Source organism: Diadema setosum, chromosome 22, assembly GCF_964275005.1.
Source record: "Diadema setosum chromosome 22, eeDiaSeto1, whole genome shotgun sequence".
NCBI lineage: Eukaryota > Metazoa > Echinodermata > Echinoidea > Diadematoida > Diadematidae > Diadema > Diadema setosum.
The window spans coordinates 20,009,596-20,034,191 of NC_092706.1; the positions used below are offsets into that span (position 1 = coordinate 20,009,596).

The 24,596-nt window shown below is 37.5% G+C and overlaps 1 pseudogene; it reads left to right on the top strand.

Moving 5' to 3' along the window:
• Positions 1-531: 531 nt before the first annotated feature.
• On the top strand, positions 532-21,590 carry LOC140245193 (uncharacterized; annotated as a pseudogene).
• Positions 21,591-24,596: the final 3,006 nt, after the last annotated feature.

Below are 24,596 nucleotides of genomic sequence, written 5' to 3' on the forward strand. Positions count from 1 at the left end.
ATTTACATTAATTGTGGAGAGGCCATTTTGGGTGATGGACTTGGGTCGTTCTTTGATTCATATACATGATATTCTGCTATAGAGATGAGAGAAGGACGAGAGAGGGCGCTATAATATGAATGTAAGAATGACCCAAGTCCTTCATTCTTACATTCATATAAGATTTAACTCATTTATTTTAGGCACTTCCGGGGGTAATTAGGATTTATCATTTATACACAAGATGAGTCCATGCATAAGCTACAATATCCCATGTCAAACTGAATTTAGCCAAAAATTGGACTTGGGTCGTTCTTATATTCAGGTCCTCAATTTCGACCGATTAGCAATGTGTATAATTTACAATTTTGTCAACCGCAATATTCATATCAAAATTTTATCAATCATTTAATTGTAAAAAAAAAATGAACGTTGAACGTTGCTCACATATTTCATTTTTTTTTCTCTTTTTTTTTTGAGGAATACCTTCCGTGAAGCTAGTTGGCGGACCCTCTCCACTGGAAGGCTTAGTGGTCTTCAAACCAAAAAGATATGTCTGCCTCACTGGATTTACCGACAGAACTGCTGAACTGGTCTGCGGAGAACTTGGCTTCCCAGCGGCAGAAGAATATTCGGCTCAGACTTTGTCCAGCACGGCAAAGAGGAACAGTTATCAACGGCTGTCATGCCCAGAAGGTAACCGTGGTATCATGAATATTAATTCAAGAATTAATGCGCCAGTATTACACAAAAAATATCGAAATTTGATATATGAAGTATCAATTGATACTGAAAAGGGATCAGGCGTTTGGTCAAACGTCCTAAACGAGGCGTCGCTGATTTGAGGCACTGAGAGCCTGTCGTCATACGCCTTGTCCATCGGAAGAAACTTTCCTATAAAACCTGCTCTATGAACATAGAAGCATTGAACACCAAACACATCGATGGATAACTCGCTTGACTTGGCACTAAGTAAAAAGACCGTCAATCTAGATAAAGGACTCAGTGAAAATAATATTACAGGGCCTGTTAGATAAACGAACGATTACGACCTTTCGTGGTTTGTCTAATGTGACTATACTTGGAGTCAGTAGAGAGATGGTCTCACCTCACTGGAGTCAGTCAATGAATCGTGGCACTTCGTTTGTGAGAGAAGATGACCTTAAATCTTTGCTTTTGTTCCGAAGCAAGAACATTCGTACAGTATTACGTGAAACACCTCGACCAGAAGTCTGTTGTTTAGTAAACTTAATTACGGTCAAGTGTAGAGGAGATCAAACATTAACATAATGAATTTTTTCATAATGCCTTGCTTTATGAAACCAAACAGCTTTGTAAAATTTGTGAACATCCGAAGACTTTTCCATTCGAAAAGGACGTACAAGCAGTTCGGATATCAAACTTGTTAAATTCGGAGCAGTTTTAAGTTTTATAGTTTTATTGCTATCATCATAAATTTTCAGGGTTTCAGAACTAGTTTTGTTTTTAAGGTTTGTCGGCATTAGCATGTTTCAATGGGGGAAAGGGCACTGTTTCTGTCTTTTATGGTCAACTACACATATTGGAAATCATGTAAAATGCACACCAAGATTTTTCTCTCTGAAATAATCACTAAAAATGAAAACAAAACTCAGAAACACCAATATTAGGCATACTTTCCATAATTTGAAAGTGAAAAAAAATCCAACAACTACATTGATAAAAACATGAAAAGTGCTTCGCTCGTTGGACATTTGCGTGCGATCAATTGTTCAGAGATAACAATATCGATTATATCGATCGTATCGATTAAATGAGCCCCTTCTTAGAAACTAACATGCCCTAAATAGTTAAAACAGGCGTATCGACTTCTTCAGATAAGATGAATGAATTTGTTAATGGTTGTTCATAATTTTGTCATTCAAGTTCACATTCGATGGTTCGATTTCAACCATTGACTGACACCGTCGGGGACAACAATAATTGTAGAGATAAAGTATGAGATTGACCGGTAACACCTATTTAGCTGCTTGAGTAGAATCTCCATTAGGCCTACACAGGAATAAACGGATCTAATAAGAAGACGAGGCAAACCAATTCTAAATCATCGAGACACAAGCCGTACATGTACAAGGAATCGCCTCGTATAGAATTTGTTGTAAAACAAGGAGAATATGTACAATTAATTGCCATAACAATTACATGTTTCACATGTGATCGGTGGTTGAGTTAGAGACTACTGGACAATCGATAACTGTCATGCGTACAACAGACCAATAATTGGTCCCACTTAAATGTATCTGATCGCATATTTACAAGTAGATTTGTCTCCTTATTGTTGCTTCTTTTTCGATCGTCAAATTTTATGAAACCCTGTGTGTGTATTATTTTAATATTACTGACGGCAACGCACTTTTCCACAGAAAACTGCTGAAGCAAACTGCATTATTACCAAGATACCTGTTTTTTCCTTCTATTTTACAGGTCCACTTGGGTCTTGTGATCCTCCCGGTCACGTGCCTTATGTTCAATGGGACTCAAGTGAAACAAACTTTGGGTCCACATTAAAGGGTGTGTACAGTTCTGGTCGAGGTGAGGATATAGCTTTTAACGTTTTGCGAGATATTAAGAAACCACTCTATGACATGTCAAAGAGCATGCAATTCTAAGGGGTATCAAAAGTTTATTTCATGAAAATCGGTTTTGAAATGGCTGAGATATTCAAAAACAAGGTGAAACAAAGAGATCCTCATAAAGTTGTGGCCTGTCGCCTTTTATTATTATCACTTTTTTGGATATCTCAGCCATTTGGAAACCAGTTTTCATCAAATAAACGTTGAATCCTTCTTAAAATTACATGTTCTTTCATATTTCATAAGAGGTTCCTCATTATTTCACTTAAGAATGTTCAAAACGTGAATCCCCACCTCAACCAGTACTGTGCAGTCCCTTTAACTCTGACATGCAGTGCAGGATATGCCATCAATGGCAGCGAGACGCTACAGTGTGTGGGACTACCTGGTTGGTCAACTTATTTCCCGGTTTGGAATGCTTCGGTCCCGTCCTGCTCCAAAATTAGTATGTTGTAAAAAAAAGGCATCTTACGTCATTTCATGGTGTTCAGTGCGCCATGAGCACTGAAAAGTGGACCTGTGCGCTATACAAGTAGCCACTATTATTATTATTATTATTATTATTATTTATTATTATTATTATTATTATTATTATTATTACAGGCTTTAAAGAACAACAACTTTTGAACAACTTCCGCTCAAGAGAATTATGAATAGAAGAATGACAGTTTTGATTTTGTAAGGCTTATTGTAGATACAAGAAAAACAACTTTCCATGTCCATTGTATTATTTGGAACAGGTGATTGATGAAGCACAAAGATATCTTATTCTGATTACCCTTGTGATACGTGAATGCGCCAAGTCAGTGGCATTAAACGTCCGACGATACCCTGCAAGGAGAATGTAAATTACTTTATGGATTGATGTTTTCCACCATCTACTTAAGTTCCTATATGTATTTTGATATCATATCAGCACGAGGGGCAAAACTTTGAAGAGAGTACAAAGTAAGGATAGATGTATAGGCAGCACTGATCTAAGAAAAGACATAATTATATACGTTTTTACGTTTTATACGTTTTATTTATGCGCTTTTATGTGATGCATTATAATTTTGCCTTCGGGCTACTACTATGCATGTTTGTTCTAATAAACCATTAACAATCAATCAATATCGTTTAAAATCATCAACCTGACGTAAATTATCTCTACATCAGCACAGATGCAATACCAACTTACCTCTCCTCTACGCAACAGACGACACACTCCTCCTCAAGCCTCAAACCAGTCAAATGACCGCTCGATTGAAATGCAGTTGCAGTATCGGAGGGAGACTAATCATGTCTCAGCGAGCCCTGCCGGTGATGACTCTGGCACAGTGAGTCGCCCTTTACCTGACCATCCGTGCAACGGAATTGGAAGTCTGTCATTCCATCAGAGAACCTATGTCATGTTTACCATGACACCGAGGAGGCAGACAGGATGGCTTGTCAACATGAAACAACACTAGATCAAAACGACTACCATGGGGGACATGAATACTCTTCTAGGATATATCGCCATTATTAGCAGTCTATTTACAATGAACGTCTACTATGTCACCGGTGTGGTTCCATGTCATTTGCTTCTGCGACAGTTGCTCCCCTGAATGTCTTAAGACTAACAAAAAACCTATCCCACAAACAAAACCTTAATCCTAATCATTACATCAAACTAAACCAAAAACCCTACCCTAACCCTTAATCTAACTTAAAGAAAATAAGACCGCAGCAAATGTCACGGGAACAAAATATTGTGTAACTTTCCGGTGTAAATTTTTTCATTATATTTCTTTGATACTATAACGTTTTACATCCACTTCCAATGTAGGCATCAGCGAGTGATATTTTCTGTCAACAAACTATCAGAGAAATTATTAAATTATGACTTAATGTATGTTTACCAAGCAGAACAGGAGTAAAGAGCCCATGATATATATGTCTCCTATTAAAGATAAGTTTTTTTTTTTTTTTTTTTTTTTTTTTTTTTTTTTACGAGAGACATAACGCTTTGGTAAACATCGGACTCACACACAAGATGCGAACATTTGCAACGCGCTTCTCCAGCGAGGCAGACTTGCTGATTTGTGTACTCTCCAGCAAATGTAGGCCTACCGAGTCATTCAACTTTAGCAAATTTGCCTAAGTTTGAATTATCAGCACAGAGAGTGAAGAGAAACACATCAATCAAGACTGTGAAGATGACAGACCACAAAGAACAATCTCTTTATCATCTGCCGGTCGGGCTTCTCAGCGTATCGCAGAGATTTGCATCTGAAGCAGAAGTTCCTGGTCCTTCTTGCACCGTAGGTTCTTCAACAGAGACTTCCTCAAACAAGGTTTTTAGGTATCAAGAAGAACCTGATAATGAGACTGAAACATGCAGAGCACCGCTGTATGTGAAGGTAGACGAAATGAGAAAAATGTAATGTATTGATAATTTTATTGTGCTTAAGATATATAGAAAAAAACTTATATAAACACAGCAGATACGTAAGATGAATACAGGAAGAATGAAACGTCATGGTCATTCATTTACTTTATTTTGTTTCATTTCCAACGAAAGTTTAAGTACAGTGTAACACTTAAATATACACACGAAATCATTGCAGCTAATTTCTTTTGAGGAAAACATAGTATAATGGAATGTAATCATAGTAGACTGACTGCATTTTATTTTATGCAATGTCGCACTATTAACTATGTGATAATTTAGCCACGTATTACAATTATGCATACATTTATCGTTTTTTTCGAAACTTGTGCATAATACACTGACCTTTCTGTGATATTTAATAGTCAAAAGAATTCGATTTATGTGATAATTGTTGAAAAAATTTAATCAAACAAAGAAATGTACAAGACAAGATGATTATCTCTGTTACCATGAAAGTAACGTATGTTGTATGCCTTTATCAACGATCAACCATAAGTAGGTCTGCCCATTGGCGATTTATCGGATGACTCACATACTGCTCGATCCAGTTATTTCGCTTCCTCTGCAAACCCAACCCTATCGGCTTTTGGTAATTGATTATTTCTAAGGTTATGTGGAGAGGAAATTGAATGTACTGTGTCAAAGTGACAATAACCGAGAACTACATGTTGTTGTCTTCTTTTTAATGATATACCGTGAAATACGAAATGGAATATAGTGATATTTAAACGTAGATATTTGTGTATTTGTATGCTTGGTTATCTTTGATTGCATGCATAGATGTTTGTGTAATTGCGGGGTGCACTCTCTCTATCCAAAAGGCGATCTCGAAATTGAGGCCGTGTTTTCTTTAAAACGTCGTAATGATGCTTAGTGTTAGGAAAATCACATAATCATTATGAAGTAGTCCTTCTGCATTGTATAACACAAACATGTGTAATTTTCAGTAGAATGAAAGAAAATTGACATATAACGGATTTTTCTGTCCAGCATATTCCCAACTACTAGTACAGTCATGTTTGCTTGTGACTATAATCTAAAATCTATTTATCTGCACAGCGCAGCCCAAAATAAACAAAGAATTGATTTTATGGACATTACTTGAACTCAGAAAATCATGATGAACATTACTTGAACGCAGAAAATCATGGTGACTTTCAGATGTATGTGTTTTTCTCACGCAGAATATATGCTAATGTACCTATTTGTCTTTTGTATTTCTCATTTTGTTCTATTGTCTATTGTAATTCTTTTGTGGATCTAAGGAAAGGCTGCGACCCGAAAACTTAAAGTGACTGATAACAAACGGGGACATCCACTGGTGTCATTCTTCTGTTGTCAGTATACACTACGGCCCGAATTCACGAAGGTGGTACAAATGAAACCATGGTTTAAACCATGGACAACTTGAAAACCGTGGCGCGCCAAGTGTTGCATGGGATATCTCGTTACGAAATCACTCATTTCGTCGATGAAATTATCATTTTGTAACGAAATGACAACATTTTGTAAATAAATGAATATTTCGTCCACGAAATGATAATTTCGTTAACGAAACGGTCGTATTGTCGACGAAATGACCAATTTCGTAACGAAATATTCCGTGCGACACTTTTTGTCCATGGTTTAAAGCATGGTTTCATTTGTACCACCTTCGTGAATTCGGGCCTAAATGTGTGAGACCTTATGACTGATACGTAATTTTTCAATGATATTCTCATCTCTACTTTATAGTAAGCCTATGGGCAGTAAATAACACGAACAAAAATCACCACAAGAACTTACAAACAGTATGCATACTGACTCCTAGTTACAAAGCTCTAAATCGATGATACGACAATTACAGAAGACGAGATGCGCATACACATGCACTCTCTGTGTGACTGTGTGTGGTGCATGTGTGTACATCATGTCTCAACAGGCAGCACAGGGCGTTTATTTGCCTCAAGGGCCGTGGTTACATAGTAAGTCATTCAGATCACGCCACACAATCACACGCGCATTTTTTGTAAGTGTAATACTTCGCTTGACACTGTCATTGTTAATACAGATTTCGATTTATTTCGTAGCAAGATATATCCTTAACATCGAAATATATAGACAACATTTAGAGTATGGTTTATATTTCCTTTGGTCATTTATCCATACCGAAAAAAAAAAAAAAACATTTTAAAAGATCAATTTTTTTTTTTTTTGTCACGGAAATAATTATGTCCTACGACGGAAATAAACACATTTTTTTTTTTTTTTGTTGTTAAATCTTTTGAAATGGATCCCTAAAAAGTGTAGGATTTTGTATTGAAGTTTACAGGCGTTCATTGGAAAAGGAAAAAGTAGCAATTTATTGAAAATTTACATTTTCGTAGTTAACGCTAGCGAAATGAATCTTTAAGCAGGTTCTGTCCCATTACAGGTGAACAATATAATCGTTGTGAGGTGCAATAAGTGTGTAAAACTACATATTATTTAGTATATTGCTAGAAAACAAATTTAACCAAATGTTACACTTAACTAAACAGTACGTATTCAAACATATGCTGTAAGATACAGTGGCTCTTGCAATATGCTTACCAACGGATGTTGACAAACATGGACACAGACTGTCACTCTCTCTCACACACACGCACGTAGACACACGCAGACACACTCACGCACATACGCTTTTTTCAAATGATCACTGAAGTGAGAAGATAATTTATTGGTTCCGAGAAGCTTCATACACTTGCGCTTGTTTACACTTTGAAGTGCAAAAGGCTGTTCATGCTGTAATTTGTGTGTTATGTCTCTGCGGTCGTCATCACACATCCTGAGTAGTGATAATCAATTTTCTGTATCTCTTATTCAATTTACAGACGACCACAAGTGATATTTATCACACAATCAATCTGTCGACAAGTTAATTACCAATACTGAATATTTGTCGGAGACCTGCGAGGATACTATATATGTGATGGTTCAAACTTTCAAGTAGTAATTCTATCCCAGTTTACATTATTATCGTGATTATGCTTTCATAGTCTATCTTTGATCAGGACGTATTGTGAGGGCCAATTTAAAAAGAAAAAAAAATCACTTTAAAGTTCAAAATCAACTTAACTTTATATTCAAGGTTTTGCAAGGCTACACACTGTATAAGCCAAGGAAACTGCAAACACAGGGCCTTGCCTGCAGATTGCAAATCTGATATTTTTCGGCAAAGTTACATATCTATTATTACATTTCCCTTCTGTGTAACTTTTGAATCCAGAAAAAAAGTCTCTTTTCACAATAGATATGTAAACATGAGAAATGTTTATGATAAAGTATGGTGTTTGTGTGTTCAATTGTTATAATACAAATCACCAATTTTCCTTCCCTCTTGATTCCATCTCCACTTTCGAAGACAAATTTTTCAAGACTTGTTTTTTTTTTTTTTTTTTTTTTTTTGCTGGCGCTCCCAATCTTTAGGGGAAGTGATTGACAATAATATGAGAAAAAAAAAAGACACACTTACTGTGATATCTACAATTTATATGTGAATACAGTATTACATCTAGGAAATCTTCAGAATTGCGCCAACTATTAACCACTTAACACCACAGTTTTCAGTGACAAATGACTGCACAGCTCGAAAGCTGAGCAAATTAATGAAAATCATCATTCTGTACTCCTGACATCAAATCTTGGCAGTTTGCCAACGCATATAATTTCAAATAATATCGATATGACACAGTCATTGGTTATTTTTTTATTTCTATTTTTTATCATTTCTTTTTTGCGAAAGGGCATATCTGTCTTTCATGTATGATTCTTTTAAGCATGTGTACAGAGAGCGTACAAGGAGACTCTAAGGTTAGGGGTTTGGGGATGTTCTCAACTAACCCTCCTCTCACCCCACTCCAACCACCAGCATGACCGCTGTCCCTAAAAAAAATCTCAATCTAAATCTAAATCTCAATCTGTCTATGACCAGAGTCACAAGGTGGCGATATTTGTCACACTTATCTTAAGTGCTTGATTGTTGTAGCCGATACGAAAGGAATTAATCGTGATCAAGGGTATTGAGACAACATGCATACCAATCCAATGATTGATTAGCACTCGCCAGTGGTTACTTGAGGTCCAACTGTTTCGCATCCTTTGAAAGTGCCCTGGAGTTTTCGTGAGACATCACACAATGCAATTCTGCTGGACAAATTTTCAGCTTGCGCACGTTATTCGATGAATTATCTACACACGCACACACACACACACACACACACACATATGCTCATAGGGCGTGGCGGGAGTTGATCAGTATTACAACACAAGCTTGATCATTCTTCTTTGACGATGTCAATAGTTGTAGCCTCAGTAGTCGACCGACTTTTGAGTCGTCCTGCACACTTGGTGTAGACAATAATTTGAAATTCATTCTAGTGACCAGTGATATGAGTGGATATTCAACATTGAGTCAACATATAAGACGGAATCTTGAATACTAACGTGCAATCATAGAGTGTGGGCGATCGAGCTGAGAAAGAATGTCTTTCTTAGTGTGGTGCTTTCCTATTCTTATCATCTTTTTCCCAACTTTTTTATTGTCCAAAGGCGATGCAAAGCGTGAGTATCTTTATTGATCTTTACAATGCATCAAATAGACTTATTCTAAGCTCTTTGCCTGCGTGCAGACGTACAGAAGGGGACAATTGACCCAAAATAATATTTGCCTCGTCTGAAGTTTCATGAATATACGGATCGACAATGCTATATAGGTATGATGGTAGAACAATTTTGGAAATTAGATATCGTCAGTTTTAGATTTAATTTTGAAATGGAACGTGTAGAGTTATTTCTTTGTTATTAAGACTTCCAAACAGTGGATGACAAGATAATAAAGAAATAAATCAACACATAATGATGATATAAGCTTGCCTGGAACAGATGTTGTTAAACTGAAGAGCACGACTTCAACAATTCCTCAAAGGATTGGTTTCACACTACTAGCCCGAGCGATTCAGGACTTCAGACAGTTAACTGTAAAATAACTCCTTCTGATCATTTAATCTCCCGTAGATTTTACTCTCAGCTGTTCGGAAAGGCCACTAGAGCTAGAGATATGGTGCGACGAGAACTGTGTCGTCAGTGGAGATACTTGGCATGTAGAAGCACCTCAAGGACGGCGAATTCTCACTGAAATAGAATCTATCAACAACAAAGTAATGGGGTATAATATGCGGGATGAAATAGCTGACACAGAGTCTCTGATTGTGATTTGGAATTATACCCAAAGTTCCTCTGTTATATCACTGACCCATCAGATTCAGCTAAACATATGGTATATATGTCTACCCAGTGAAGTTCAAGATGAGGTTGAAGTGTTACGAAGGTAAGTGTTCCTGACGATTTAACGATGTTGAATAATTCTAAATAAGAATACATTTGTGGAACCCATTACGAAAACTACTTAGTATTCCTTAGGTGAGTACTGATTTTTGATTTTTAATTCAAGGACACGGATGAATGTGTACGCAAAGGCAATGTAAATGAATATTAATGAAAGGTCGTGTTAAGACGAGAAGGTGATTAAAAGGTGATGTTACAGTTCAGTTAAAGGAACGCTGTTTCGTTTTGTGAAAACGCACAGAATATTAGAAAATTCTACATTTACGATGTACGAAAACACTTTCATACTTTGTTTGTTTTTAACTGAACCCAGTGAAATATTTCGAGAGTCACCGCAGTTCTTTTTTAATAATGATATGAATAATGATACTTGAATCTTTCTATCGTCAATGAAGATGGAAAACATGAAAGCAGAGTAGTTATGAGACTTTAATGTAAATTGTGGTATCCATCATACATGAATTCATACCGCAAACACCCACAAAAACTGTAATTGTATTTTAAGCCTATTTAGAAAGTCAAAGACACAGTTTGTGTGTGTGTGTGTGTTGGTATGTTGTTGTTGTGGTTGTGGCGGTACATTTGACAACATAATGTCATAAAAAACGCCAAAAAACGGCAATCATTTCAGATACTGTACTCATTTTTATTTCTTCTCGACCATTCGACCTTAATCCATCTATCAATCTTAAGAATAACTATATTATTCACACCAAATCTTCATTTTACTGTAAATCATTATGACACCCAGCATACAAAAAGTTTTTCATTAATTTTCCTTTTCGAGGAAAACCATCGGTAAAGCTGGTTGACGGACCCTCTCCCCAGGAAGGCTTGGTGAAAATTGATCCAGACAGATATGTCTGCTATGATGGATTTACCCAAAAAGCTGCTGAACTTGTCTGCAATGAGCTTGGTTTCCCAGCGGCAGGAGAACATTGGGCAGAGACTTTGTCCAGTACAATCATAACAAAAAACAGCAGTCTGTTGCTGTCGTGTCCAGAAGGTGACCGCAGATTTGAGCAAGTCTATTAAGTGTTACTGCACTAATATGTTGTAGGCCTACATAATAATTACTTGATAGATTGATTGATTGATTTTATTGAAACTAACATGTAACAGAATAAATAACAATGAAAAAGAAAATAAAGCTTGCTTTAATATCTTAATAACGAGGCATCTTTGGATTGAGACCAGGGAGATATCAATGTTGTGTAGGACATTGTCAAAATTTCTGTAGCGAGGGGATACGCCTTGTCCCTTAAAAGAAACTTATCACAACGTGTAGAAGGAAGCATAATGCGAATACTTATAGATAGCTCACTTCACTTTTCACTTTTAAAGCAAATATCTTTCCTGCACGTAAAGATGCAGCGAATTGGTCTATTTTACAATGGACTTAAGAACTAATAAACAATAATAACCATTCGTGGTTTGCCTCACCAGAATCCGCGGCATACTATTCGTTTGAGAAGACGACTTTCAACTTGTATATACGTTTTGATCCAAGAATGAGGCAACATTTTTGTTTCAAATTTTTAAAAGGATTTTTGTTTGTCCTTATTTAGATTTGTATAAAGTGTTAGATATATGTGCGTGTATGTGTATTGTACATGTTTTGCTGTTATATAATTCAGTGTTTGAATTGCTTTTCCACGGGTATTGTACCTTTTTATGAGGTAACTAAGAAAAATGATTTGAAATGAAAATTGACTGTAAATGTATACGGTTGGATAACATTGAAAAGGGGTAACTGAAAAAAACAAACATATATAATTATTCTTTCTTGTCGGTTTTCTTGAGGAATTGTACAATAACGATGATAATTCATGGCCCTTTTCGTCTCGTAATATTTAAGTGGGTCTCACCATATAACTTCACAGGTAAGCAACGATTAATGGATTGCTCATACGCAACAAGGACGTGTTCGTTGGAAAAGACTGTCAGATTGAAATGCAATGGTAAGATAACTATTGCAGCTTTCTGTCTCATATGTACTTAAAATGAAAAGAAAGAAAAATCATGTGTTGAATTCAAATAGTTGAACCTAATAAAAAAAGAAAACAATGCCACGGGTACCGTCCCACTTTGATAATATTGTTTAGCAATTATCCATCAATATCCTGCAACTTTGTGAATGATGTGTTGATGGCGCTGTATAAATGCTGTTTCATTGTCACCACCATCCAACGTAACAGAAAATGACTCCGCAGATGACATCAACCAGAGATAATAATTATAGTCATTGGAAAACGTAACAGGTGAAGGAGATTAGCTTGGCGTCATAATTCCATACTCTATTAGAAACAAAAACATTCGATTTGTCAGAACTCTCGTTGACTTCAGAATCCGGGCAGTCAAATATCATACACGTTTAGTTCTGAGAAATAATCATATTCCTCTTTTTTTTTTTTCCTCGTCAAGTTATCGTCAAATTGATATGAGCAGTGAAATTCTCAGAGATGACAAAAAAATATATAGATTTTGATATACATGCACATGATAGTCTCGAACTGAACTTGCCAGAATATAAGATACTCAAAGCAAGTCAATGCAAGAGAATCAACTTTAAAATTATGCTAAATCAATGTCACGCTCATTGAATTACAAACAAGATATTCCTTTGCGTGTCAAACATGAGAAAGACAACAATTCATCGGACAAGCGATCTATTTAAAGGATAGATTTTTTGTTTTGTGTTTGTCGACAGTCATATTTAGTGAATCTCAAAAAGCAAGAGAAAAAAACAAACAAGAGAATCAACTTTCAAAATTCTAAATTGATATCACGCTCAGTGGATTACAAACAGGATATTCCTTTTGATGTATCGATCATGTAATATTCTGTCGACCAACAATTTATAGGACGAATGGTCTATGTACAGGATTTTTTTTTTTTTTTTGTCGCTGTCCGACAATTAATTTTAGTGAATCTTAAATATAATTTATGTTTAACTTTGGTATAACTCAAAATTATTTGTAACTTAAAAGAAAACTACTGAAGGAAATTCTGTTTTTTTCCCTTTAATTGCTTTTTTTTTTCAAAGATTCACTGGCGTCATGTGATCACCCGGGTCAGGTGCCTAATGGTCGTTGGGACACCAGTATAACGAACTTTGGTTCTAAATTAACTCTAACCTGCGACAAGGGTTACGTCATCAATGGCAGCTCGACATTACAGTGTGTGAGAGTACCTGGTTGGTCAACCTACTTCCCGGTTTGGAATGCTTCAGTCCCGTCTTGCTCGAGAGTCGAATTTGAGAGAGACGATATGATACAGGAAGGTATCTTATCTGTTCAAAAATTTGATACCTTTATATCGAACCAACAAATAATATGCAAGCTGTCCTTCAAGTTTTGTCAATGGTTTCAAGTTGATTGTCTTATATTAATGCCTGAATGTGATAAATGTATGGTGAATTTCTCTTTCAGGTGATAAAGATCAGACAAAAGCAATTGCATACACCGTGGGAGCTCTTATTTGTGTCATCATGATACTCGCAATACTTTCCATTGCTTTGTGGAAGCAATTACAAAAAAGGTAAGTAAAAACGATCAAATCATAAAGTAAAAGGGAAAAAAACATACGTAAACACAACAACAAACACATTTTTGTAGGTTGGAGAGGAGTTTTTCAAGAGGGTTGTGTTTGTCGTCAGATATTAAATGTCCTGTTTACCTTTGGGAGCAGTGATATAAAAAATTATCAAGATATCACTTTTGATGCATATGTGTAGGTCTGATGTATCGATAAGAAATCCTAGCGCATAAGATTTTCGCAATAAACCCCAACATGTAAAGAGATATCAGTGTTTTTCTTAACAAACCGTAACTGTAGACGGTTTAATCTATAATCTATTGAACTATTGTTCACATTTTGTGTATTCAAAAAACACTTAACATCGAATATACGGATTACAATTGCTACAGTGGTTATTTCTATTCCTTACTCACATTTTAGAATTATTACAAAGCACTAATGCTGCGTTTTTGCTTCATCTGAAAATGGTAAACCATGCCTTTAAAGAATTGCCAATTATTTCTCTTTAAAAATTGCAATACATCAGCCTTAATATTGCGTAAAACGTTTCAATGTAATTCTCGCTATCGCCAATGACATAAAAAGTACCCGGATGTGGCTTTTACGTAAAGATTTAGTGCACTTCCTGGGCTGGGGCACTTCCGGCGTGGGGCATATTTTGCACAGCGCTAGGGTGCGCGTGCGCGTACGTGTACCTTACCTATAGCGCCGCGCCGACCACGGATACTAGTACAGTAGGCGGCTGTACCCCAGCCAGCCAGTGCCATACAGTGGCCAGGCCTGTCATACTTGTACACTGTAGCTATAGCCCCGCATTGCCCTAGGCCGGCCTTGCATTAGCATGCACCACCCACCGCACGCATACAAGTTAAGCTAACACATCATGCGATCATGCGATCGATGTGCACATCACTGATCAGTCATCTGTGCATACGCTGAAAATATGCTGGAAAATATTCACCCACCTGGATATCGTAATGGAATGCCCATCTTTTTTTTTATTATTTGTTCTCTGTCGAAGTGTCGCGAACACAATCGGGAAGGAACCGTGATCTCGAACTTTATATCCTGTTTCCGAAGCAATTTCTTCCAAGCAAGTAGGCCTACTACCACTAGTAAGTCGCGCGCGCACATACTGCGCTGTAGAGTCACCTGCAAACATTACTTGACCCAAGCGGCCACGTCACGTCTCGCATGCCAGTAAAGCCTCTCTTAAGCCGTGGTCACAACTCGCCGTACTTGCAAGTGCGTGCTGTCTACTTGCAAAAACGTAGGCAAAATTTGGGGATCCGTACGTAGGAAGTACCGCCTCAGTACGGATTTTGAAGCACGCAGACACGCCGTAGCACTTTTAGGACACGAGGAACTTTCGCTGCGTTCGGGCTACGGATTCACCCTAAGTGCGGGCAACGTACGTGCCCTCTACAGCGAACGTGCGTACAACGCAGTGACTCCGTGCGTCTTTTAAAATTTTCCCACCGTCACTTGCTCGACGGACGGCGCACGTAGCACGTACGTGTTGAGCACGTAATATGTGCGCAGTCCGTGCTTATTCGACACTTCAACTGTTCAATAGAGCACGCAGACCGTACAGAGCTTGCCGAATAAGCACCTGCTCCGCACTTAAAACGCAAGTTGTGCGCAGTGATTTCTGCAATGTACACGAGTCGAGCCGACGGAAGAGTATCATCATTTCGTCTCTAAGATGTCCTGATGTTGGCAATTATATATTCATACTGTTCTATTTCACCTACCGGGCGGAAATGACCTGTAAGGATTGTGGGATCGAAAAAAAAAAAAATCGCATACATATAACTAGAAAGGGCTTTCAAAACTCTTTCGAAGTCATTACATATAATATATATATATATATATATATATATATATATATATATACGTATATATATATATATATATATATATATATATATATATATACACGTATATATATATATATACACGTATAATACATATATATATATATACGTATATATATATATCATATATATATGTGAACACTTGTATCATATTTTGCGGCACATAAGACACAGTCAAACTGTTTGGAGAAGCAAAGCATATATAGAAATCTTGAGCTCTGAGTGGTCAGTACATGAAGTGACCAGGTTTTTGGATTTTTGAAAAAAATTTATTAGGTGATCCGAGTATCCTCTCGGATCACCTTCTGTTTTTGTACGGATTCTTTCTTCTTCTTCTTCTTCTTTTTCTTCTTTCTCCCCAAAAGTTGTGCATCGATTAGCTCAGAAAGTCCTCGTCCTATCAATTTCAAACTTATACCATATATGTATCGTCTCCCAAAGACGGCAATCGAACTAAAATCAAAGTGATCAGTCGACCGTGACGTCACTATGACGTCATTATATGAAAACACATTCTCAATCATATCTCATTAATGGAATGGAATTTTTCAATGAAATTTACGTCACATATATTTCAAGTCAAGCGCATTCTATTCATATTCTCAAAATTCATCTATACCTTAAAACGTGCGCGTACGCGCGCGTTGAAATATTTGTATGCTCAAATCGAGCTCAAATTTTTTTTGCACACGTTTCAGACCATTTGGAGCATTTTTTGAAAAATTGAAAAAATTTTACGGACGCGTACGCGCGCGCGCATATACGCACGCACAGCTCATATGCAAAAGAAATTTCCCGTTTTTTCACACTTATCGCCTGCCTGAAATGTCAGGGAATATGTCTACCAAGTTTCAAGTCAATCCGACTCAATATGACGTCATAAGGGCCCGTCAAAGTTGAAATTCCGCGCGCGCGTCAATGGCGATATACAGTGCAACAATGCCAAAAAACTGCCAATTTTAAATCCGATTTTACTCGTGAGGATGGACGGTGACCCCCCGTTTTCTTTACATATTCTGAAAGCTGATGAGTTGTACATGTCATTTCATGGGTTGGCGATGCTGGAAAAATGATTAAGATATATCAAATTTCTTAATAAAGTAAAAAGAGCAAATTTTCAAAATGACGTCATCAAATTACAAGTTCACTCGAGCGTATCTCACTTATCCTTTGCCAATTTCCACCCAGATTTCAGTATGTTGCAGCTTACTAAATGCTCTTTCATTAATATAATAACAACATTTTGATTAGATGACGGCATCACCTCGTAATATTGGATTGAAAGTAATCTTGTCAAATTTGACCAGTTTACGTGTTATCTTAATGGGAGTGCAGTTTTTCTGGAAATGAAAATTGACATGACTATCTTTTTCGAGCACTAGCTCACCTATGCTTCGGTGAATTTCTCTAAGATTTTAATATGTTGTAGCTGAGACTTTGGGCTATCTTAAGTGTGCCCTTCATTTTTTCATACGGTATCGGGATCACGTCCAAAAACTTGGTTGAAATCAAAGCCTATCTTCGATGTATTTTCATATTTCTTTCTTTTTCCAACTTTCTTTGCAATAACTTAAGAAAAACATACTCTATCACCACCATATTTTACACATGCTTAGTTCATGTCACGTACATTATTTCATAAAATAACAACTACTTGATCAGACGCCATCTTGGGTATGTAAATTAGGGTCAAAGGTCATAAATGTTTCATCCTGTATCTTGGTGAATACATGTTCTATCTTCCCCATATTTTGCACACGTAAAGACCGTGTTACAAGGATCATTTCACAACATAACCACTTTTTGCTCAGATGCCATCTTGTCTGTGCAGATCGGGGTCAAAGGTCATATGTACTTTTTTCTTTATCTTCGTTATGACGTGTTATCTCTATGGGAGGGAATTTTTCTAGATGTGAAAATTGACACGATTGTCTTTATCGAGCACTAGCTCACTTACCCTTCGGTGAATTTCTCCCAGATTTTAATATGTTGTAGCTGAGACTTTGCGCTATCGTACGTGTTCCCTTTGTTGTTCATATGGTGTCGGGATTACGTCCAAAAACGTGGTTGAAATTAAAGCTGATCTTCGATGTATTTTCATATTTCTTTCTTTTTCCAATTTTCTTTGCAATAACTCAATAAAAATAGCCCCTATCAACCCCATATTTTGCACATGTTTAGTTAATGTTACGTACATTATTTCATAAAATAACAACTACTTGATCAGACACCATCTTGGGTATGTAAATTAGGGTCAAAGGTCATAAATGTTTCATCCTGTATCTTGGTGAATATATGTCTTATCTTTCCCATATTTTGCACACGCAAAGACCATGTTACAAGAATCATTTCACAAAATAACCACTTTTTGCTCAGATGCCATCTTGGGGGTGCAAAGTGGGGTCAAAGGTCAAATATACTTCACTCTGCATCTTTGATAGTGTATACGGAATTCGGTACCCAAGATGGCAGGTCTGACTCCCTTTTCAAAATGAGAATCCAAACATCACACGACCAATGTCCTTAATCTCAGGTGAAAACTCGAATCATTGATTTGAAAAAAATCGGATCACCTAATTTGTCAGTCTTGACAAATTCCGAGTCTAGTTACATTTTAGAGCTGCACAAGCGTGGTTAAAAGGCATTGACCATCATTGTGTATGCAGAACAGTGATAAAGTCAGTACCATTCTCTGATATTGAGAATGTGTATATTGTGAAATTAAGCAAGGAAGAAATTTCTATGACAGTATTACCTCATATAGGGCCTTAATTGCAAACGTGACACCTTCAGACTCAGATAAAACTGCAAAACCTTATGCCTACATTCATTGTTCTAGTAATATGCTGATAAATCTAGCCAAAAAAATGCCTCCATGGCTGAAATGCCACCACCTCTGAAACTGGGTATAAAGATGGTAGACTTCATAACAGCAAATCATATGCATCTCACCTCCAGTGCCAATGTGTTAGGATGTTTCAACCAAAATGATGTTATACAATGTCATTGTATACCAGTCCTGATATTGACAGTAGCCTATTAGCCTACATCAGGTATACAATGCCATTTTATACGTGATGTAACCTATGTCCTATACCTGATATAGCCTATTAACCCTTTCTCTGTCAGTGAGTCAAATATGCACGCATTTCACATATTTCATCTAGTTCATTTATTTCAGTAACATTTTCTTTCAACAAAATATAAAAACCTATAGACATGAAATGAATATGACACACAGAAGATTAAACTACCATTTACACGTATATGGAGAAGTCGTATTGTTTATATGCATCTGAAGAACCTCGAAAGGTGGTCCTATAATAGTATTAGGCCTACCCCTAGCATCTGACGGGAAAAAAAAATCATCGCACCTGCACGCACTTACAACATGCGCACCGTACGTGAGCAGCACGTGTAATTACAGCCTCCGCAAGAGAACGTGGCAATCGCACGCAGATTTTAAGTTGGAAGCACGTACAACTCACTTACCACGTGCACAACGTACGATGCACGTAACCCCTCACGGCCAGGCGTGGCGTGCGGGCCACGTACTTACACCCTGCGCAACCGTGCGAGTGTCGTGCGTTGACGTACTTCCTCCCTGCGCTAGTCACTTCCTACCCACGTTTTTAGAAAAACGTGAATGCCGTGGCCTGCGCCAAGAACGTACGGACGAAAAGCACGCCGGGCGAGTTGTGACCAGGGCTTTACATCCCGTCGTGCGTGTTTAGAGATCGTGCGCACCCGGAGTTCCTGTCAGGCGTGGAGTTGTCGCAGGGTGAAAATTAAATCGGATGGGAAGTACATGTATGTAGTAAGTACTTAATGAGTGGGTGTATCTTGCTCAAAAAGTGAGGCCCGCAAGTGGTCTGTACGCCTTTTTGGAAGTAGGAAGAAGTAAGGAGCACGTATGATCTCTACTTCTGCAGCACACAATGAGTGGGATAATTATACGTGAATTGCAATTGAAGCGTACGTTTTCAGAAATCGTACTTACGAAGTAAGAGAAACGTAAGAGAAACGTAAGAAGCACGGAAGTGTTAAGCAAGACAATCGTGCGTCAAATTGGAAGAACGCACAGATAATCACAATAATATAAAAAGGATGCACTCAGTCTCTTCATCATTCATGTGGACTCACTGCAGAAAATGTCGACGAGGAACTGAAAGCACGCTGTCCGTATCAGCTTTTATATAGGAGCACGATGCACCTAGGCATGTCTCAACATTGTACTTCTGACGCACTTTTTATCGTGCTGATCACGTTTGTCGACTGAGCGTGACGTACTTCACAAGTACGGTAGTAGTACTCACCACGCATTTTGGAAGTAGGTAATACGCACGGAGGACGCAAGGAGGAAGTGCGCTCACCCCCTTTTGCTAACACGTACATTGAAAGCAAGTGGAAAGTAAGAGCCTCTTGCGTGGTAAGTACGCCTTCGTGGGAAAATACCTCCCCCCCCAAATTGTTGCATGTTTTGCCTGCGTAACACGCACGCCTATCGAACTTACTCAGTTCTTTTGTCTTGCGTACTCCGAGCGTGCCCCATGCTATGCTATGCGTCGTGTTTGCGACCACCAAAAAAAAAAAAAAAAAAAAAAAAAAAAAAAAAAGAAGTACTTTCCACTTGCGTGCATCGCACTATTTGGCCCATTTTTGGGACGCAAACCACTCGTAGGAGCACGCACGACCGGATGTAAGAGAGCCTTTAGGGACCTATTTCTGTAGAATTTGTTCATTTATTGTCGTGCGAACAACACATGGCACCTTCGCAGTAACAACCCATAGTCGTATTAACAGCAATTTCTTAAGAATGGAGAAATTGCTGTCGAGAAAACAGTAAGTACACGTAGAATACTGTCGGTTGTGTGTGTAAATAGCATTAGTCACGTATCACGCGCGTACGAACGGAAGTGACTTTGCTACCGGACTATCCCATAATGCACCGTAAATGACTTTTTACGTCATTGACGATAGCGAGAAATGTACAATTTGTTCCCCTATATTTGTGTAAAGAAACAAATAGTTTTTCAACATTCAAGTGAGAGAAATGAAATTAAGAACTGTTATTCTTGTTCAAATTTAAACGAAATTTGATACGTGTGATACCTTGGATGGAAACAGATTATGAGTTAAAACGCTCGTTTGTTTGTTTAATTTTATTTTTATTCATTTCATATTAATTTTTGTTTATTCAATACCAACTTCATTCCCCTAATTGTTTATAGTAGAAGGCAGAGACCTCAAGAAGCTTCAAATCAACCAAATAGTCACTCGAATGACGGGCAGCTGCAGTATCGGAGGGAGACCGATCGTGGTGTCTCATTTAAAAATGCCGGTACTGACACTGACACAGTGAGTGACCCTTTGACTGACCATTCCAAACTTGGAACTCCGTCGACTGATCAGGAGAACCCATACCACATGTACCAGGATATTGCGGAGGTAGACAAAATTCCCTGTCACCATGCTGGAGTAGAGGCAGCTTCTCTCACTCACGAATATCTTAGCCTGCAGGAAACACCACTGAAACAAAACGACTGTAATCGGGAACATGAATACTCTACCACAGTGAGTGACCTTTTAACTGACCATTCCAAACTTGAAACTCCGTCAACTCATCAGGAGAACCCACACGACATGTACCATGGCATTGCGGAGGTAGACAAAATTCCCTGTCACCATGCTGGAATAGAGGCAGCTTCTCTCACTCACGAATATCTTAGCCTGCAGGAAACACCACTGAAACAAAACGAATGTATTCGGGAACATGAATACTCTACTAGGATATGGAAATAGTGCCAGCATTGGCAGTCTTTTTGAGAAACACCACATGTACCATGACATTGCGGAGGTAGACAAAATTCCCTGTCACCATGCTGGAATAGAGGCAGCTTCTCTCACTCACGAATATCTTAGCCTGCAGGAAACACCACTGAAACAAAACGATTGTAATCGGGAACATGAATACTCTACTAGGATATGGAAATAGTGCCAGCATTGGCAGTCTTTTTGAGATGCAAGTCTACCTTGTCAACAGTGTATAATTATATAGGCTAATCGGGGTTTTGTAATTGAGTCATCATAAAAAAATAGTCATCATAGAATGTTGATGTCTGTCATTGAGCATTCGTAATATTTTTAAACCATTTCTTAACCTATCTAAATGCATCTTTACTTGATAGAGCAAAAGGAACTAGTTAAACTAACATATATAAGGATAAAGGCCGTGGAATTGATTGGATGGCGAACGGCGCCGCCAAATCCAAACGGAAAGGCGAAGGGAGTTCTGTCGATTCTCCACATTTTGGCATTTAGTTTGACGGTTTGACTCTGAAGATGGCAGACTTCAAAGAAACAACCGTAATCTGCCATCAGCTTGACGGGCTTCGCAGCTGACGGTTTCCTCCAAAGGTGGACAAAACGAGGAAACTGCAATGTATCAATTAGTTGTGCTTGAAAGACTGAAAAACATTTACAAACATATTCTAGAGATGTATTACACTAAAGAAGTAAACGTTTATGTTGCACTTTCAATACAAGACAAGTTATATATATGTAACTCTGAAACTAATTGAATGCTTTCAATAACTATCAAACTATACCACTCGTCGATTTTAGGAAAATAGTTATCAATGGATTTTATTGAGATGCAGTGACATTTTCCCTCGGCAATCTTAACCCTTGGATTTTGGTAAACTAATTACATATCGTTGTGTTCTGGAGAGGAAAACAAATATACTGTGCCTCGGTAACAATCATCGAGAACATTTCTGATCTAGTTATCAACAATTACAATGCAAACCAAAAGAAATATTAGAGCTTTGGACATGTTAATTCTTTTCCATCAGCTTTATCCGTGATCATCAACGGTACAGTACAATAATAAACTCAACTGAAATTATCACATATACATTTTTGCATTCTTACTGTGATTGTATGTATATACGTTGTAACAATGAAGGAATGCACTCTTCCTCTAAAAAGGCGATCTTGAAATTAATAGTGTGTTTTCTAAAAAGACGCAACGAACCCTGCGTGTAAAGGCAATTAAATTAGCTAGGAAGATGTTTGTCTTCTTGTGTCATACAAAAATGTTAAAAATTATGTCAACTGAAATATAATGAATAATTGTAACTAGCATTGTTCAAACTTTTTTTTTCATAATGTTTGCTTGTAAATTGAATCAAATATATATTTCTCTGCACAGTGCAATGCCGAGTGTACAAAAACAAAACACAAAACAATAGGATTGACATTCTATACATGAACGCAAAAAATCTTGATTATTTAAATTTCATTTTGGACAGCTACACCATACAGCACCATTAGCATTTTTGTAGATTTTACGTGAAAAAAAACTATATTTGTATCTATGAATGTTTATCATATATGTGAGAAATATAAACACGGTATAATGTAAATTGAACAGTACTCTCGTCTTTATACTGATGGTTCTATAAGATATTCTATACAGCCTATTTTGTATAGCTGCCCCTAAGAGTACATCGTTTACTTCATTACCGGGTTTCTATGACGGGGGTGGGGGGGGGGGTGGGGGAGGGTTCAATCAAGATTCTACATTTAAAGGGGATAGCTGGTAACTGATCAGTGAGAATCAGTGGGAAGTCTTGGGGATGATTGATCCAATCCTTGTGGAATTAATTAATTAGTCTCATATTCAAGAAATGTGCAGTTTAATGTTTCCAGGTTAGCATGCCTGTACAGTGACGGGGCGATCGTTAACGGCCAGTTAAGAGTTCATCACCGCCATGTACATGAGTTTGAGATTGCTACTGACACTATATATATATATGCATAAACATTATGAGCATGTGTGTTTCGAATAGATTGTTAATGAGAGTAATTCAGAATATTTGCAGAAATATGTGCTGAGCGACAAGAAATGACAACAAAAGCACAAACACAATATAACAGGTTTCAAACTATCCTTGAAAAATAGGTCAACACAAAAAGGTTAGAAAATTTCTACTCTTAAGACGAAGCATTTTCCTGAAATGCTGAATGAATTAAAAAAAAAATAGTCTGGAGCTGCTTGGCAAATGGTCAACGCGATATGACTTTATTGCGCGCAGAAAGAGGGGATTTACAACTTTATGTAGCGAGAATTGTGCCATGATCACCACATGGCTGCTTTCTATAACATCAGTGTTACAGATGACTGATGATTATTTTTTCTTGTGTATTCTCATACACGCTCCTTATAGAGCACCCCATACGCGGTAAACCATGCACACAAAAAAGAAAAAAGAAAAAATACTTCACACAAGCTGTAAAACCACCCGTGACACCTAGTAACATAACATACACGTGTAGTTCTAAAGCAATTGACGATACTATGAGAAGACGTAACGCAAATGCACATACGTCCCTTTGTGTGTCATGCGCATGTGTACATCATGTCTCAGTAGGCAGGGCAGGAAATTTATTTACCTCGAGAGCCATGGTTACAAGGTAAGCCATTCAGTTCTATTCACATGCACACATACATACATACATACACACATACACACACACACACACACACATACACACACACATTTTTTATTGTAAACTGTAACACATTGCTTTACATCTGCCACTGCTATTACCATAGAAAATATCAAAACAAGATCTATCTTTACTTTAAAATTGTCTACATTACTGTAATAGTAATATTTCATTTGTTCTTCTTTTGCAGTGACATCAAAGACATTCATAATACATCAATTTTAGATCACTTAATTATGGTCCAAGGGGATACTAGCCGAACAATTTCTTGTAAAAGGAGCACAAATGGATACG